An 18,227-nucleotide genomic window follows, 5' to 3' on the forward strand; every position below is an offset into this window, starting at 1 on the left:
AAACAAAGTTACGTCTGGATTATAAGTTTACTATTTGTGTAATTTTTAAATCAATTTCACAACACTCATGCACTTTCATTTGGGAAATTGCATTGCATTAGCGTTTAATTTTCTTATTCACAACTTTTCCAACTGAAGAGCAAATGAGTAGCTTAAAATCAAAGGCGGACATCTGACCCTCAATCGAAATTTAGATAGCTGTGGTTTCTTATACAATTTTTCATGCTCTTTCCAGTTATAGTGAAACCATATGCAAACTCTAACACTACATTTATAAAATAAATTTTCTTAAATATTACAAAGAACACTGTGAAATAAAAAATTGCCTCCAGATCAAAACTATAGAGACGACAGATGTCCGTCTTTGATATTAAACTACTGAAATATTCTCATGGGGGCAGATAAAAAAAGCTTTTTTTTTGCCCCTTTCATCATGTTGATAATGTCAAAACAAGTGCTTATAAGCCTACAAATTTTGGCCACTCGAGTCAATTACAAGGGTCCCCAAGAAAGTAAGTTTCCCTGGGGCCGTTTACAGAAAGAAAACAAAATTTCATGGAAAGATTTATTGGAACAGATACAGATATTATTGAAGTATTTTTCAGTATATTCTCCACCGGAAATGAGACATTAGTCATTCAATGGAATCAACTTTGTATCCCTGTGTCGTAGAAGTCTGCCGCCTGGGATCGGAAGCAGTGTGTGACAGCCGTCTGCACCTCTCTGTTGATCCCACTGTATGATAAATGTCTCAAAATGTTGTTTTATTTAACGACGCTCGCAACTGCAGAGGTTATATCAGCGTCGCCGGATGTGCCGGCATTGTGTCCCGCAGGAGTTCTTTTACATGCCAGTAAATCTACTGACATGAGCCTGTCGCATTTAAGTACACTTAAATGCCACCGACCTGGCCCGGGATCGAACCCGCAACCTTGAGCATAGAAGGCCAGCGCTATACCAAATCGCCAACCAGGTCGACTAAATGTCTCAATTCCGTGGGGAATATGTTAATTTCATTTGGGAAATCGCATTCCATTGGCGTTTAATTTTCTTATTCACAACTTTTATAACTGACAAGCAAACATTCTCATGGGGGGGGGGCAGATAATGTTGATAACGTCAAAACAAGTGCGTATACAAATTTTGGCCACTCGAGCTCAATTACAAGGGTCCACAAGAGAGTAAGTTTCTCTGGGGCCGTTTACAGAAAGAAAACAAAATTTCATGGAAAGATTTATTAGAACAGATACAGATATTATTGAAGTATTTTTCAACATATTCTCCACCGGAAATGAGACAGTAGTCATACAATGGAATCAACCTTTGTATCCCTGTGTCGTAGAAGTCTGCGGCCTGGGATCGGAAGCAGTGTGTAACTGCCGTCTACACTTCACTGTTGATTCCACGGTATGATAAATGTCTCAATTCCGGTAGAGAATATGTTGAAAAATATCTCAACAATTGCTATATGTGTTCCAATAAATATTTCCATGAAATTGTTTTTCCTTTCTGTAAACGGCCCCTGGGAAACAACTTTCTGAGGGGGAGGGGTCTCTTAATTGCTCTCGAGTGACCAAAATTTGTATAAGCAGTTGTTTAGACATTAACATGGTGGAAGGAAAAACACAGTAATTTGTTTTATCTGTCCTCATGAGAATGTTTGCTTGTGAGTCCGCCGACTTATGTGGTAGCTAGCCCGGGTTCGATTCCTGGCGAGGTCTACCTCTGTATTAAGAGAGATGGCGGTGTACAAATTCTGATGACTAGATTGTGCACCAATATGCCCGGGTTAAATCCCAAATCTCTCCCCAGTGCATATGAAGAGAAAGCATATGCCACTGTAAGAAGTTTATATTTTGCCTCTCTTGGAGGCTACAAACTCATTTTTTTTAAAGGTGCATCTACACTATTCAACTTTTCTTTCAACTTTACACATTCAAGCAGTGCATGCAAGATTAATATTTAATATTAACTATTATACACACACACACACACACACAGACACAGACACAGACACAGACACAGACACAGACACAGACACATCCTATATGACTGTAACAAACTCGACGGGGACAGAAAGAAACTAAAAAGAAATATAATTCAAAAGGGAGGAACATGGCCTGCAAATAAAATGCAACTAATAGGAAAGTTCATGAATGAATATCGAAAATTTATTAATGCTATTGAGTTAGAGAATTTATAAGGGTATAAGTATTACAATGTTAAGTGTCAAGATATCGGTATGTTAAAAACTATCACATTTTAAACAATCTGTACGAACATTTTGAAGAGAGATGCTTCATTGCAGTGGTCATGAGGCTTCTATCTTATGTGTTGTGCATCGGTGTATTCTATGGGTGGAGATGAATGAGAGTAGAAGTGAGTGAAAGAGGAGGTGATGACATATGAATTAGAGCTTAATGGTGAATTAAGTATGCATTTTCTATCTGTAGCAGTATCTTTGTATTTTTTTTTTTTAAGTATGGGCTATTGTTGCCTATAGTGATACATTTTCAAATGATAAGATAACGGATATGTTCATTTTTCTTTTTTTATTTTCTTTTTAATTATTATTATTTTTTTTGACAAAAACAATAGTTATTATCTATGAATATGAACTATAAAACTGGCCAAACATCCCGAACATTAACTATTATTACTGCATAGTATATAAATAAGAGAAATATTTATAAAAACCTAATAAGAAAACCAAGGCATGTAGTATTACGCTGTGTAATGGAACATGTTGTAGGATGAAATAAAAAAAAAAAAAGACACAGACACAGACACAGACACAGACACAGATATAGTGAATGTGACGTTCATAACGGAGCACCATATAGACACAAAATCTTCAGGCATCTTAATTGAACGCTCGTTTTATATGTATGTGAACGACAACAAATATTATTAGAAAATGCAGGCTCTAAATTTCTAAAATTTTATAAGAAAATGAACTCATTATTGGACAAAAATTACAAGGTACCACAACAAGACTTATTAGAACTTAAATATCTGATAATAGTATAAAAAAGGTTACTAATAATATTTTTCAAACCAGTTTTTTCAAAGTATGAAAAAAAAAATTCTGCAGCTACATCATTTGATAACCATAACATTGTTATGGTCTCTCTGACATCTTTAATATTTTTCCTGCATGTTGACATCTTTAATATTTTTCCTGCATGTAATAAACACTTATTTCTGAAAAGTAGAGTACTCTCAGACATGTAGAATTGTTTATTTTAATACAATTAATTTTTATTTGTCCTATATAGAATATATTAAACTTTACATAATGTTTTGTGACCTAATTTGTCTATTTTCAAAGAAATGGGCATTATTGTAGTCTAACTTTTGCATAAATGCATGTTAAATCAGTGTACAAAATTTCAGAATTCTATCTCTAATAATTGTTGTGGAGTTATGGAATAATATATGTGAAATTTTTTTAAATTTTGGAAAATTTAACTTAAAGTAAAAAGTGAATTCTGAAAAAATATTATTTGTAGGGGAGTAGTGGGTACAGTGAGACACAAAATATTAAGAAATATGTATGCAAGTGATCATTGAAGTATTTTTAAAATCAAGTGCAATAGAAATAGACGTTAAAACATGGAATATAATAATACATAAACAAAAATGTTAATAGATAAAGGACATAATATACAATACGTGTTTGTCAAAAAAATGCAAATGTCTATTAATAGACATTAAAATGATTTACATTTATTTCAAAAGAAAACAAAAACTTTCTGTCTCTTTATCTTGCCATGTTCTGTAGGCTTATTTAGAATCATTTTGATGTCTGACTTCGAAACTATTGAAACATCTGGAATATTTGGAAAAGTGAATTTTCCATGACATTTCAAACTTTTGCGAAAAAATTAAATGAATTTTTGGTGAAAACAAAGCTTATGATTATAAGAATTTAATGTACTTCTTTATTATTTTTAACATTTTCTTAAATTTTGTGAATATTTTTTTATTTATGAAACCATTAAAATGTAATGTATCCATTATTTCAAGCTACAGTTCTTAAATTGGTTACTAGTATATTCATTTTTAATGTTAGTTACTGGTAAATGTAACATAATTACAGTTTGTTTTTGTAAATCATTGGTACATGGGGACAGTGAGACGTCTCAGTATACCCTTCAATGACATGTCTCACTGTTCCCTTTACGCATAGTTCATTTAAAAATGACGCCATCACTTCAAAATTAAAACAACAAAGACGAACCTTTGCTAAACATAATCTCAAAATATACCATAGTATTAGGTAACAAAACATTCATATTTATATCTCATTTGTATATCCAATATAACCTTCATTAAACAGAAGCCAAAATTTTACTTCTAGAGTGAAAAATTACGAATTATTTTTTCATCACTCACCTTTATAACTAGAATCAAATCGAGTATGAAAATATTGTTACTTTACTCATGTAACACACAAATACACTGTTACCATCATCATAACATCAAAATTTACCATCTAATAAAATATGTCTCACTGTTCTCCCTGTCTTACTGTACCTACTCTTCCCCTAACCTTTTTTTTTACACTTTTATCAGATATTTAAGTTCTAATAAGTGTTGTTGTGGTACCTTGTAATTTTTGTCTAATTGTGAGTTCATTTCCTTATAAAATTTTAGAAATTTAGAGCCTGCATTTTCTGATAATATTTGTGGTCGTTCACGTATACAGGCTGTTTAAAAAATACGGGGCATAATTTCAGGTATGTATTTCCCACATGTAGACAATCAAAATAGTTCATTACAACATGTGTCCGGAAATGCTTCATTTCCGAGTTATGGCCTTCACAACATTGAAATTCACCGGAACGTTTTTCTTTCCGCAGGTCGTTGTCATTATAGAAGATGTTCAAAATGTCCACCTCCTGCTTGAATACAGACCTCACATCGATGTCTCATTGACCTGCGAACACGATCCCAAACTCCAGGAGTATTGCGTATGTCCTCAGAACATGCCACAATTCGATTCCGAAGGGATTCCAAATCAGGCACCGGAGATGAATAAACCAATGATTTTAATTGGCCCCACAAGTAGAAATCGAGAGGGTTCAGATCAGGTGAGCGTGGAGGCCAAGCAATTGGGCCACCTCTACCTATCCATCTTGATTTGAATACATGTCGCACAGTCTAACGCCTACACAACACTGAATGTAACCTTCGCCTCGGAATGAACTGTCAGAGTGCCCTCTTAATGTCTCCTTTGACGGCAACGACCTGCGGAAAGAAAAACGTTTCGGTAAATTTCAATGTTGTGAAGGCCATAACTCGGAAATAAAGCATTTCCGGACACATGTTGTAATGAACTATTTTGATTGTCTGCATGTGGGAAATACATACCTGAAATTATGCCCCGTATTTTTGAAACACTCTATATATACCCTTACTTGATTCTTTCAATATTCTTTCTAGATTGCATGCGTACGCGTTTGGAAAATTGAACTGTGTAGGCGCAGCTAAAATTTTTGTTCTGTAAGCCTTCAACAATTTAAGGCTTGAATAAAACAAATTACTTGACTAACCAGGTGTGATACAAAGAAAGTGAATCCAACCGATACTTGATGTTGAATCATGTACTCTCTAAGCATGTGATGCGTTCCTGAATGTAACAGATGTTGTGATGGTGCAATTATTATGCGATTGCGCCATTGTTACGGTACAGTGATTTCACTTTATAGTTGGAAGCATAACCATAAGGTAGTGGCACTACGGAACAATGCCCCGAACGTAAATGCGCAAGAATTTCGGGGGAAGAGATGTGCAGCGTCATCTTTCCATCTTGTTATTCCCGGTTGCTCCTTGTTTTGTCTAGCTTTCCAGCCCGTTTATCTTGTGGGTTGATCATCTGCTCTCTTGAGCCAACTTCATTACGTGAGATGCAAAATTCCTTCCTTGATTCTAGTGAAAGTCAGCGTTTTATAATTTTTCTGGGCAAGAAATAAACTGTGCAAGCGTAGCTTTCGTTATGTCATACTCATCATTAGAGCCCGAATATCCATTCAAATGCATGTTTTTTCTACTACTAAGATTTATTTCAAATCATCCGTCCTCAAGTGAGGTTGACCACTGGGATCCGGAATTAACAAACATAAAAGATAAAGGGAAATGAAACGGGCAAAATATGGATTCGATTTGTACATTAAAACAAAAATTTACGTGTTAACATATAACTGATAGTGTAGAATTTGAAGAGAGGCCTTAAGAATTTCCATCACAATCTTCTGAACCTCATAAAAGGAAATTTTAAAGGGTTTAAGGATATTGCATGTAAATTTTGGTAAACAACTCCTCGCTCCAAATAGTAAGCCTGTAACATCCCAGTTGTAAAGCGAAATACCATATTTTTCACTGAGGTATGGAAGACAAGGTACATATGAGCCGTTGAGAGCAGAAGTGGTGTAAGTAAAAAATGGGTAATGAGGGTTAAAGTAAACATTCTGTAAAATACAGCGCAAAGTAGCAATTAATATTCAGTTTATTTAAACTATTAGTAGTCAGTGGATAGTAAGAAGGACATATTAATTGCTACTTTGCGCTATATTTTACTGAATTTTTATTTTAAACCTCATTACGCAATTTTGACTTACACCACTTTTGCTCTGAACGGCTCATATTTAGCTCACTTGTCATTTATCTGCAGTGCTTGATTCGTGTACTCGTTCAAAGCAAATTGTAGGGTCTAAGACTATCGCTTTCTGGGTTCTTCTATTGATGTGCAATTATAATATGGACTCTTCTATGAGAATCTTCTTCAGACACACAATGAAAATCCTCATGTACTTCCCATCCTGTTTCTTAGCAGGTTGGCAATTGCTGTACGGGCACGATGGTGTCTGTTGTTACGCAGTAGCTCTCCCTTCTTACAGAACCCGAGTACGTGGCCAAACTTGTTACACTTCTAAAACTTTGCCTGCAGAACCCGTAAGCAGGGGAAATATGACGTCAGCCTCACTCCACTTCTATTGGGGATGATCGACTTCTGCTTAGAGTTGTTGACATTCTTTGAGTGTGAAAGGTCCATCAGTGGCGGCACTGTAATTTTCAAAAATGATTGTAATAAAGTAATTGTATTTATAATGCGATATGTATTTTAAAGGTTTACGATTATGCTAGATTTTCTGTCGGTAGTTTCTTTGAGATTTCTTTGCACCTAGCCTGCTTGAGATTTTCCAAAACTTTCCTCCTTTCATCACCTACGGAAACATAAATTTGTAGCATTTAAGTAATGAACCTTGAAAGTTAATATAAATGTCGCTATTCATTTCAATAATTACAAAATGAACACGAGTAATGACCTTAATTTAACAGTATATAAATAAATATTCAATATACAGTTCGTAATAATGAACTTACCCGAAAGTTTGTCTATTTCATAATTCTTAATATGGGCTTTGTTGAAATGTCATTTAATATTGAAATGACGACTAGAAATAAATTGGATACGACTCAGTAATTAAAGCATTCTTTCGTCTTCTTCAACAACAACATAATCATATCCACATTTCCTTTGGAAGTAGTATTTCTTCACGGGTTTAGATTTTGCTATGTTCCAGTTCTCTTCAAACTACAGTACGCGTATTGAGTATTTATTTATTTATGTATTTATTTATGTAGCTGCATTGCGTTACAGTGTTGAATGACAGCATTGACCTCCGGTCATATAACTATCACTCATTTATCCACATACAATCTATATACAGTATAATGTACATAGCTAGACCTTCTTACATTATATGCACATATACATTTAAAAATTTATTTTACATGTCTTTTAACCTATTTATTTCCCCTCTTTCGTTTTTCTCTTACTTTACAATGGTACATTCCTAAGGATTTTATTATCTGTTCATTTGTAATTCTTGATAGCGTATACGGGTAGTATACCTGCCGCCGCGAGAGTGAATGTTGATATAGCCGAGCACAACTAGAACGCTATGACCACACTGGTAGAAAAGGTTGGTGGGGTAGAAGGGGTACGAATACAGTCGCTCTGAGGAGCTACAGTTTTGCAGGTCTGGTTTTATGACAATGATTCCAAATAACCGTACTTTTTCCTGCATGTTTGCATGTTTTGGCCTTTTTCGGAGTAAATTTATGTATAAGGCATATTTCGAAGTTTTTTTTTATAGCACATATTTAGACTTTTATATTTCTTATTATGCCCTTTTTTCTGACTTTAGTGCCTATATTATGTTAATTTGCACAATAGTGCCTTTTATATATGTTGCTTCGTACAATCTGGTATTTACAAAATATTTGTGTAATGAGAAAAAAATGAAAGGAAGCTACCAGTAATATGGTTTCGTGGCATCCCACCTAACTAATCTTTTTGGTTTTTTCTAAATCCTACTTTTATTACTCTAGAATTTCCAACCCCCAAGTCTCGTTCGTTACAAGCTGGAGATAAAAATATTGAAAGAAAAAAGCAGCACGCCTGAAAACTTCAATTTTGTTGTACTTTTGTGTCGAATTGTGGTGTTGCTGTGGCTCCTATTAGAACTGCAGGAAATCTTGTGTCAAAATGGATTGAGAGGAAGGAATTTGTGAAAACGAACGTAAGTTTATTGTGGTTGTTGTAATAAAGACGTAAATGTATATTTTGGGACGCGTGATAGCGTCGCGGTCAAAGCAAAACGCTGTGAAGTCGAAAGGTCGCGGGTTGGATTTCCTATAGTGTCATGATTATGCGGAAATGCAAAGAACTTTCAATTCGACGTCACTTTGTCCCAAGTTTATTTATATAAGTATGCTCCTGTCACTTTATGTGACGTAGGAAGATCATTTGCTGGATTTTAGAACGTGCTTCAGATAAAACAAATGATCTTAAGTGGAGAAAATTTTGAGACATTAGTCGTAGTAGACCTACGTTGTTTCAAAATAAAATAAAAATGTAACATAATGCAGAACTCTATTTTGTTATTGCAAATTTGTACTGTTTTTCACTTTATTATGCACGTTTTATCATATGTGATAATGCATGAATGCTTGCATGTTTTAAGGTTTGATAGTGTATGGAAATCTGGGCTCCTACTCATCATCATTGTAACCTGTTATATATTCAATTATTCTTCTGGGTCGACCCGTATCTCTTCTTTGTCTTGATCTGTACATATAACTGGACCACGTGACGATGTATTGCGGACGGGACTTCGGTGTGGCTGTTATACGTCACTCATCAGTCCGCGGACTTCCAGTATTCCTCTTCTATTTTAGTGACATGCTCACAACTAAAGCCCGGATTTCTATGCAAAATGCATATTTTTTTCCACACTTTTAAAGGTAAGCAGAAAGGTTATACTTCGTAAGACACACCTAGATAATTAGTTTCAACTATGCAGAATGCATATTCTTTTCCACACTTTTAAAGGTAAGCAGAAAGGTTATACTTCGTAAGACACACCTAGATAAGCAGTTTTAACTATGCAAAATGCATATTATTTTCCACACTTTTAAAGGTAAGCAGAAAGGTTATACTTCGTAAGACCACCTAGATAAGCAGTTTTAACTATGCAAAATGCATATTTTTTCCAAACTTTTAAAGGTAAGCAGAAAGGTTATACTTCGTAAGACACACCTAGATAAGCAGTTTTAACTATGCAAAATGCATATTCTTTTCCACACTTTTAAAGATAAGCAGAAAGGTTATACTTCGTAAGACACACCTAGATAAGCAGTTTTAACTATGCTCGTTAGTACTTATAAATGCTTATTTCTGAGGAAAACGTTTTTGTTTACTTATTTTACGATTTTTAACTAAAATAGCATATTTTACCCAAAACTGTAATTTTAAAAGTGCATATTTCACTCCTAACCGTCATTTATCATCTTTTATTGGCTAATAAAAAATTAACTTCAGTCGAATGGTATGGTATGACTCAGGATATGAAATATAGATAGATAGATAGATAGATAGATAGACAGACAGACAGACAGACAGACAGACAGACAGATAGATTTATTGATATTAGTTCACAAAAGTACAAAACTTAATAATTTAACAGAAAGATCAATACACAAAAGTAGTTATACATAATACATATACAGTTTCCTAAACTAATTTATTTATCGCAAATCTCAATAATTTATTGGTTCAAACTTGCACTTACGTCTGGTTTTAGTGCATGTTTAACCCAATCGTAATAACCATTAAGACTTTAAACCTTATTAAGATATGAAATAATACCACTTAGTTCTAATTAGGAGAGAACCTTGGGATTCCCCGCCAGGCTTCTGCGACTAGGCAGGTCAGTCCGTTATCGCACTTATCGGAATGATGCCATGTGCATGGATGGTGAATCCCCGAGTTTCAAGCTGCAGTGTGCAAGTTGTGCAACACGCGTTGGTTCAATAAGGTGTGTGTGATTGCTCGCTGTTGTAGTTAAGGAATGCCACCCACAAAACCTCTCAATCAGCATTCTACGAAACAAATAATTTATCATCATATTTCCATGTATTCGTTCTTGCTTATTTTGACAAATTTTCGTCCTTATTTGCTTGCTTATTTTACTGTTTGATTGTGCTTAGAAATCCGGGCTTTACTCAAAACACTTTTGCCACTTCGTTTACAATGTTGCATAAACATTTTAAAGAACTGAATAAAACACTTATACATGCATGCATGCATCCATACATACATACATACATACATACCTACAATCGAAAGCGATATTTAATTTTTGTGCTGTTTAACAAATGAGATGATAATTAGCGAATAATTTATGTCTTCTAGTGAAAGAATGTGTGTACAAGTGCAATGTCGAAACACCAGTAGTATTATTTGCATTCACTAGAGCGTGGAACCGCGATACTTTAGCAATCAATGTACGCAAGCATTTACTATAGCTTTTACACACTTGGTACTGGACACACACTGCGGATATAAGCAAAGGTAATGTGCAAATCAAGATTTCAGGTATAACTCCCTGTAAAGTTGATTTGAATAATTTCGAGGGAAAAATTGTTCCGGGGCCGGGTATCGAACCCGGGACCTTTGGTTTAACGTACCAACGCTCTACCAACTGAGCTACCCGGGAACTCTACCCGACACCGATCCAATTCCTCCCTCTATATCCACATACCTCAAAGTGGGCTGACAACCGTCAAGCAACCAACTTCGATTGCACACTAACTCCGTGTGACTGACATTGTGGTTTTCTGTTAACGAACAGTGACGTGTATTATGCAAATCAAGATTTCAGGTATAACTCCCTGTAAAGTTGATTTGAATAATTTCGAGGGAAAAATTGTTCCGGGGCCGGGTATCGAACCCGGGACCTTTGGTTTAACGTACCAACGCTCTACCAACTGAGCTACCCGGGAACTCTACCCGACACCGATCCAATTCCTCCCTCTATATCCACATACCTCAAAGTGGGCTGACAACCGTCAAGCAACCAACTTCGATTGCACACTAACTCCGTGTGACTGACATTGTGGTTTTCTGTTAACGAACAGTGACGTGTATTATGCAAATCAAGATTTCAGGTATAACTCCCTGTAAAGTTGATTTGAATAATTTCGAGGGAAAAATTGTTCCGGGGCCGGGTATCGAACCCGGGACCTTTGGTTTAACGTACCAACGCTCTACCAACTGAGCTACCCGGGAACTCTACCCGACACCGATCCAATTCCTCCCTCTATATCCACATACCTCAAAGTGGGCTGACAACCGTCAAGCAACCAACTTCGAGTGCACACTAACTCCGTGTGACTTACATTGTGGTTTTCTGTTAACGAACAGTGACGTGTATTATGAAAATCAAGATTTCAGGTATAACTCCCTGTAAAGTTGATTTGAATAATTTCGAGGGAAAAATTGTTCCGGGGCCGGGTATCGAACCCGGGACCTTTGGTTTATTCAAAGGTAATGTGTATCTTATATTGACCTTTTAGTTAGGATAAGGTTTCTTACAGAGATGATATTTCAGCGTCATGTGCATTGCACAATAATAGTAGGTGTGAAAGTAAAAACTCCACTGCATTCACTATCCATTTTAGGCTTGAAAAATGTTCTCAGTCATTGGTGCTTCGTAACTGTATGTAGTTCCCGATATGAGCTTGTGTCATAAGGGTTACGCCGTTACCTTGAACGGCGTTTAAAATCTCTTAAAGGAATGTTGTACTCATGACAACCGCCTGGTGCGGGCTGGTTTGCATATCGCAGATAGTGTGACTTGCACTTGATAATGCTCGAAATTCAAGCTTTAATCTAGACTATATTAATTTTTTTCCGCCTCTTCGTCTATTCTTCCTTTGTGTACGAAGGATGGAGAAAGTATTATGACTGCAAAGTATTGTTTTATTACCCATCGACCCTTTTAGCCCGAATTAGATATGTCTCGTACACGGTTTTTTGTATTCTATATACTTACTAGCCGATTTATCTGGGATGTTTTCAATGAAGTATAGGCCTAGGTAAATTAAAGTCATCCCGCCATGGAGGTTCACAAGATGGCGTCAAGCTAAGACTCCCACCTGTACAGACAATTTATTTATTTATTTATTTATTTATTTATTTATTGATGAACATAACAGGCAAAGCCCAATTACAATGTTCACGACTGACAAATTAATTGATAAAACATAAACAAGGAAAAGGAAACATATACTTATTAAAAACTGAAACAAAATAGAAATAAGAGAAAGGAAAAAAGAGAAATTGAAATAAGGCGTGAAAGTAGCTTCAAATTAACTAGCAACAATATTCTGTAGAATATGATAACAAATAATTCTGTATCTAGAGAAATTCATATTGAAAATATCAACATTCGGATGAGGATGTAATTTATTGTATAACTGTAACATTTGGAAAACTGGGGAATTTTTGTGGGATTCAGTATTTGTCCTTGGTATGTAAAACAAATTTCGAAATTTCGTTTTAAGCTTAGGTGCATATAATGTTATATAATAAAATAAACCAACACAGTCCAACTTATTGTTAATAATTTTATGAAGAAAGTTTAAAGATTGACAATTTCGTCGAATTTGCAAACTAGTAAAATGGAAATGTTGAAGCATTGTAGCATAACTCTCATAGGTAGGATAATCATTATAAAGTCTGTAATATAACCATTTTAGAAATTTATTTTGAATTTTTTCTAGTAACAGAATATATTTGTTAGTAACTGGGTTCCAGATAACAGCAGCATATTCTAATTTAGATCGAACAATGGAATTATACAAAATTATTATAGTTTTCACTTTGAATTTAAAAGAATTTCTCATAACAAAACCTAAACTTTTATAGGACAAATTTATAATATTATTAATATGACTATAAAATGTAAAATTGCTGCTAAATAATATACCTAAATCTTTATGTTCATTTTCTGCTGGTAAAACTTTTGCCTCTATTTTATATGAAAATTTAATTGTATTTTTCAATCTAGAAAAGGTCATATGTATACACTTATTTATATTAAATAACAATTTATTATTAATGATAATAGGAATGTCAATCCTATGCGCCCTCTGCCCTACAAATAAGGAAATGCCCCTTGTACTTGTTTCTGTTAGAAGCTGAGGAAACCCCAGGCCACGATAGTGGGAAAAGAATAAGTGGAGAAAATCGTTACCCCCATTGGGAATCGACACTGTATTGGGAATAAACGTGAACTTTACGACGAAGTGAAGAGAAACGTCTAGAAGCATTTCAAATATGGATATGGGGAAGAATAGAGCGTTTGAAATGGACAGGAAAGATAAGAAATGGAGCTATGCTAGAAAGAGTAGTACTGTAAATGATGAGGAAGAGAAAAAGAAATTAGTTTGGTCACTGGATAAGAAGAAACTACCTACTGAAGGATGCACTGGAAGAAATGGTGAACAGAAGAAAAGTTCGGAGCAGAACAAAATCAGATAACAGACAACACTAAGATAAGGGTCGTATGCGGAGACGAAGACGAAAGCCGGAAGGAAAATGGGGAAGGGCAGAGAATGCTGTTTTCAGTGAAAGACTTGATCTTGTGCAGAAAACTGTGAGTGATTGACGTAATGATAAAATGAAGGGTTCAGAACCATAGTGGGCCAAGCGCCATTTATTAAAGCCGTAGAAAACAAGGGTTAAATTGAAATTATTACCATAATTTAATAATAATAATAATAGTAATGGTTTATTTTAACTGGCAGAGTTAAGGCCATTCGGCCTTCTCTTCCACTCAATCAGTATGATAAAAAATTACTACAATGCTATGAATATAACATAATTAATACAATACAATACAATACAATTCAAAGCAATACAATACTACAAATACAAGACAATATAATACATAATTAATATAATACAATGACAATTCTTTTCGTCTTCACAACACCAATAAAATAATTATGTAATAATAATAATAGTAATGATAGTCATATCTAAATTAAATTAAATTATTAAGCTCGATCACAAGTATAATTTCAATTTGACTGCGCCCGTAAGAAATCGTTTAGCCTTTTCTTGAAAGTGGTTATTGTCTGACAGCCCCTAATCTTCTGTGGTAGAGAATTCCATTCACGGGGAACTGAGACAGTAAAAGAGGATGAATAGTGGGATGTTATATGGGCGGGAATTGCTAGGATTTGGCTCTCCTGTGACCTGGTGTTTAGATTGTGACTGGAGGATAAGTAGTTAAACCGGGAACGAAGATAATTTGGAGTAGAAGTGTGGAGAACTCGAAACAGAAGAGACAGCGAATGAAGTGTTCTACGGTTACTAAGTTGCAGCCAGGATAAAGATTTGAACGAGGGTGTAATGTGGTCAAATTTGTGAGCATTGCTGATGAATCTGACACACATATTGTGTACACGCTGCAGCTTGTTCGAAAGGTCAGTTGTCAAGTCTGTAAATATTACGTCGCAATAGTCAAACAGTGGTAGTACGAGGGTTTGCACTAAAGTCTGTTTTAATTCTGGCGGGAGGAAGTTTCTGAATGGGCTAAGAGAATGCATGGTATAACACACTCTCTTGGATATTTCCTTGGAAACATATAGAAAGTAAAATGAAGTATACACGTTAAAACTAAATGATATGTCAATCTTCATTAAACTATGATATTCATTTAACTTTAACCCTTGCTTTCTCCGTTTTTAATAAATGGCGCTTGGCCCACTATGGCTCTGAACCCTTCAAATGTTTTATGTCAAAAAAATTAAACAAACTATTTGGTCTGAGCTCAATGAGGACTAAACATAGGAAGATCATGGCAGTAAATGCGGAAATATCTTGAGAAGAATTGCATTGAAAGATATTTTTCCAATATATTCTGAACTTGGGCTTTCGCCATGGGGAGCAATGCTCTGTTTATTAATATGAAGTGTCTTTGTGCAACCTATCGCCAATTTAAGATTCCCAGTCTGCGGATGTGGACAAACGAGCGGTCTAATGAGTGGATTAACACGCAATGCCGTTGCTCTTCTGTTCGTGGAGTAATAAAATGCAGAACTCGTTAAATATTTCGTTTGCTCTTAATGATAGGCAGTAGTGTTCTGATTTCTGCCTTAGTAGACGCTAACTAGAATTGGGAGTATTATTAATTAATTTGTATTTTAAGAAGCATTGTGGCGCTTCTTTGATTGCAGCGAAAATATTAAATACATATTACATAATTGTACGAGAACCTCTGATTGAGGTGCTGACTGATACGTACATGCATGATATTATCAGGCAGTACATCTCACTTGACGATATGTGTCAGAGAAAGAACAATTATTTGTATGCATCTGAAGTCAGATTAGTGAAATATGTAGCTAGTCGATGTTGTATACAATGGAGGGAGAAAGAACTGTCCATCCTACCACATTATCGCCTGGCCTGCTTGACTCATGAGTGTTGCCTTGTTAGTGTCACTTGTGGGGTCTAGACATGTCTTCAGGCAGTTAACTAAACAACAATAATCGCACGGAATAGAAGTTTGACAAATGTTTGTACATCAGAGTCCGTGATAATTTTAAAATTTTCGATACCGGCAGATTTGCTGTGCATTTTGTAAGAATTGGAGATGAAACCGAGTTTATTTGTTTATTTATTAATCTATTTGTCTATTTGTACACAGGGGCCAAAAAAAAGGCACAAAATTTAAATGGTTATATTGCAGTGGCTAATGATTTCACTTGTAAGTTTATTTCACAGGCAAATTTCACAGTCCTTGTAGACCGGGAAAGTACTATAATATTTAATTTGACCAGCCTCATGGTCTAGTGGTCAGAGCTTCTGGCTATAGTTCATGAGGTCCCGGGTTCGATTCCCGGTTAGAGCACAGGAATTTTTCCTTAAAGGGGATTATTCCTGTGTTCGTCCATGGTCTGGAATTTAGGTTAAGTTTAGATTTAAGACCTCTCCTGGCACCACATTATCATAATCATCCTATCACATCATCGGGGTAATGTAACTCCGCCTTCCAGGCGCCCCAACCTCAGAAGTGGGTTACAATTATGCCACAGCCAGGAGAGAAGACCAGAAATGTCGAAAAGACAACCTGGTGGCCTTGGATTTAAAAAAAATATATATATATATATATATATACTTAATTTTTTACCATTCATTAAACATTATTTTTTATTTTTTGTAAAACAGTGCAAAATCGATCTTTTATGCCGAACTAAGCATTATCGTCTTACGAGTTGAGCAGGCCAAGCCGTTTGTTGTGCTATCATATTTTGTTTTCTTCCGTTTTGAGTTCTCAGTTTGTGAATAATTGATGGCGTAACGAACGAAGACAAGATTTTCATTAAACATTAGGGGAGAGTCGGGTAGTATCGGACATCGGGTAGTATCGGACAGTGCGTTTCTTTCATCTACCACCATATGGTAGTACCTGAATGACATGGTTACGTTTCTCTATGTGACATCACAGAAACGTAACCATGTCAATCAGGTACTATCATCGTGTGGTAGATGAAAGAAACTCACTGTCCGATATTACCCGATGTCCGATACTACCCGACTCTCCCCTATTTATCTGCCCGTCAAATTGTAAGGAACTACGCTCAGCGAGGAATAGGGGAATAAGAGATTGATGCTGATTTCATGAAGTAGTGTGGAACTGAAAGAGTGAAGACAGGTAATTTGGAGGTCATGTAAAATTTTGTATAGAAGTGAAAGAGCATTATAGGATTCTTGGCTCCTTTAACGAACCCACGAGAGCAGCTCAAGAGACGGTGTTAAGTGGTCTTTAATTTAGATTTGTTAACACACATTCATAATGGAAATGTAGCATGACAAGTGTTTGTGTTAGCACAGTTTGGAAAGGGAAAGAAAGTCACCCAACACTGCTTAAGGTACGAATACCTTAATCGATTATTTAACAGGGATGTATGAACTGCGCAATTCTCTACTGTCGCTAAAATTAAACATAGAGAGATGGTATTTCAGTGAAGTGGTTCTAAAAATTCACCATAGGATTGGCATTCGCCTTATAGATGAGCAAAGCCTCGAAAAAGAACACTACCAAGTAGTCGGCCTAAGTAAGATTCGAACCCGCACGTCCGAGTGCAGAATAGGGGCAGCTTATTACACCTTATCTACGCCAGTGATTAGATGCGACTTCGATGACGTCGTGAAGAATCAGCGGACTTTTATATTTGTCATACTTTCAGAACTGCTGTCGGACTCCTTCAACCTCTTCATTAAACATGAGTAAATGTAAGTTTCTCGAGGGGAGAGGGAGCACGAGAACAATGGTATGGGGATCTTGATCATTGAGATCCTACTTTCGAATTACATGTATTATTATTATTATTATTATTATTATTATTATTATTATTATTATTATTTGAAGGATTCAGATCAAGAGACAAGCCAGAGTGTTGCATTACAATCAATTAAATATCAATCTGTAATGAAGAACTCAAATGTCAGTTTCTAAAACTGAATGGATAGACGAAGGATGTATTTCCTGAAAAAATCGAATGATTGTAGGTCACTACTACTACTACTACTACTACTACTACTATGTTGCTACTACTACTGCTGCTACTACTACTGCTACTACTACTACTGCTACTACTACTACTACTACTGCTGCTACTACTAGTGCTGCTGTTCCTACTACTACTACTGCTGCTACTACTACTACTGCTGCTGCTACTACTACTACTGCTGCTACTACTACTACTGCTGCTACTACTACTACTACTGCTGCTACTACTACTACTGCTGCTGCTACTACTACTACTGCTGCTGCTGCTACTACTAGTGCTGCTGTTCC

At 35.6% G+C, this 18,227-nt stretch overlaps 3 non-coding genes across 3 annotated transcripts; all 3 read right to left on the reverse strand.

The window, feature by feature from the left end:
- Positions 1 to 10,996: 10,996 nt before the first annotated feature.
- Positions 10,997 to 11,069, reverse strand: TRNAN-GUU (transfer RNA asparagine (anticodon GUU)). Its single transcript has one exon. It is a non-coding gene; the product is annotated as a tRNA-Asn (tRNA).
- Positions 11,070 to 11,282: 213 nt separating this feature from the next.
- TRNAN-GUU (transfer RNA asparagine (anticodon GUU)) lies at positions 11,283 to 11,355 on the reverse strand. Its single transcript has one exon. It is a non-coding gene; the product is annotated as a tRNA-Asn (tRNA).
- Positions 11,356 to 11,568: 213 nt separating this feature from the next.
- Positions 11,569 to 11,641, reverse strand: TRNAN-GUU (transfer RNA asparagine (anticodon GUU)). Its single transcript has one exon. It is a non-coding gene; the product is annotated as a tRNA-Asn (tRNA).
- Between the last annotated feature and the right edge of the window lie 6,586 nt (positions 11,642 to 18,227).

The sequence above is a fragment of the Periplaneta americana genome, chromosome 6 (genome assembly GCF_040183065.1).
Source record: "Periplaneta americana isolate PAMFEO1 chromosome 6, P.americana_PAMFEO1_priV1, whole genome shotgun sequence".
Classification (NCBI taxonomy): Eukaryota; Metazoa; Arthropoda; class Insecta; order Blattodea; family Blattidae; genus Periplaneta; species Periplaneta americana.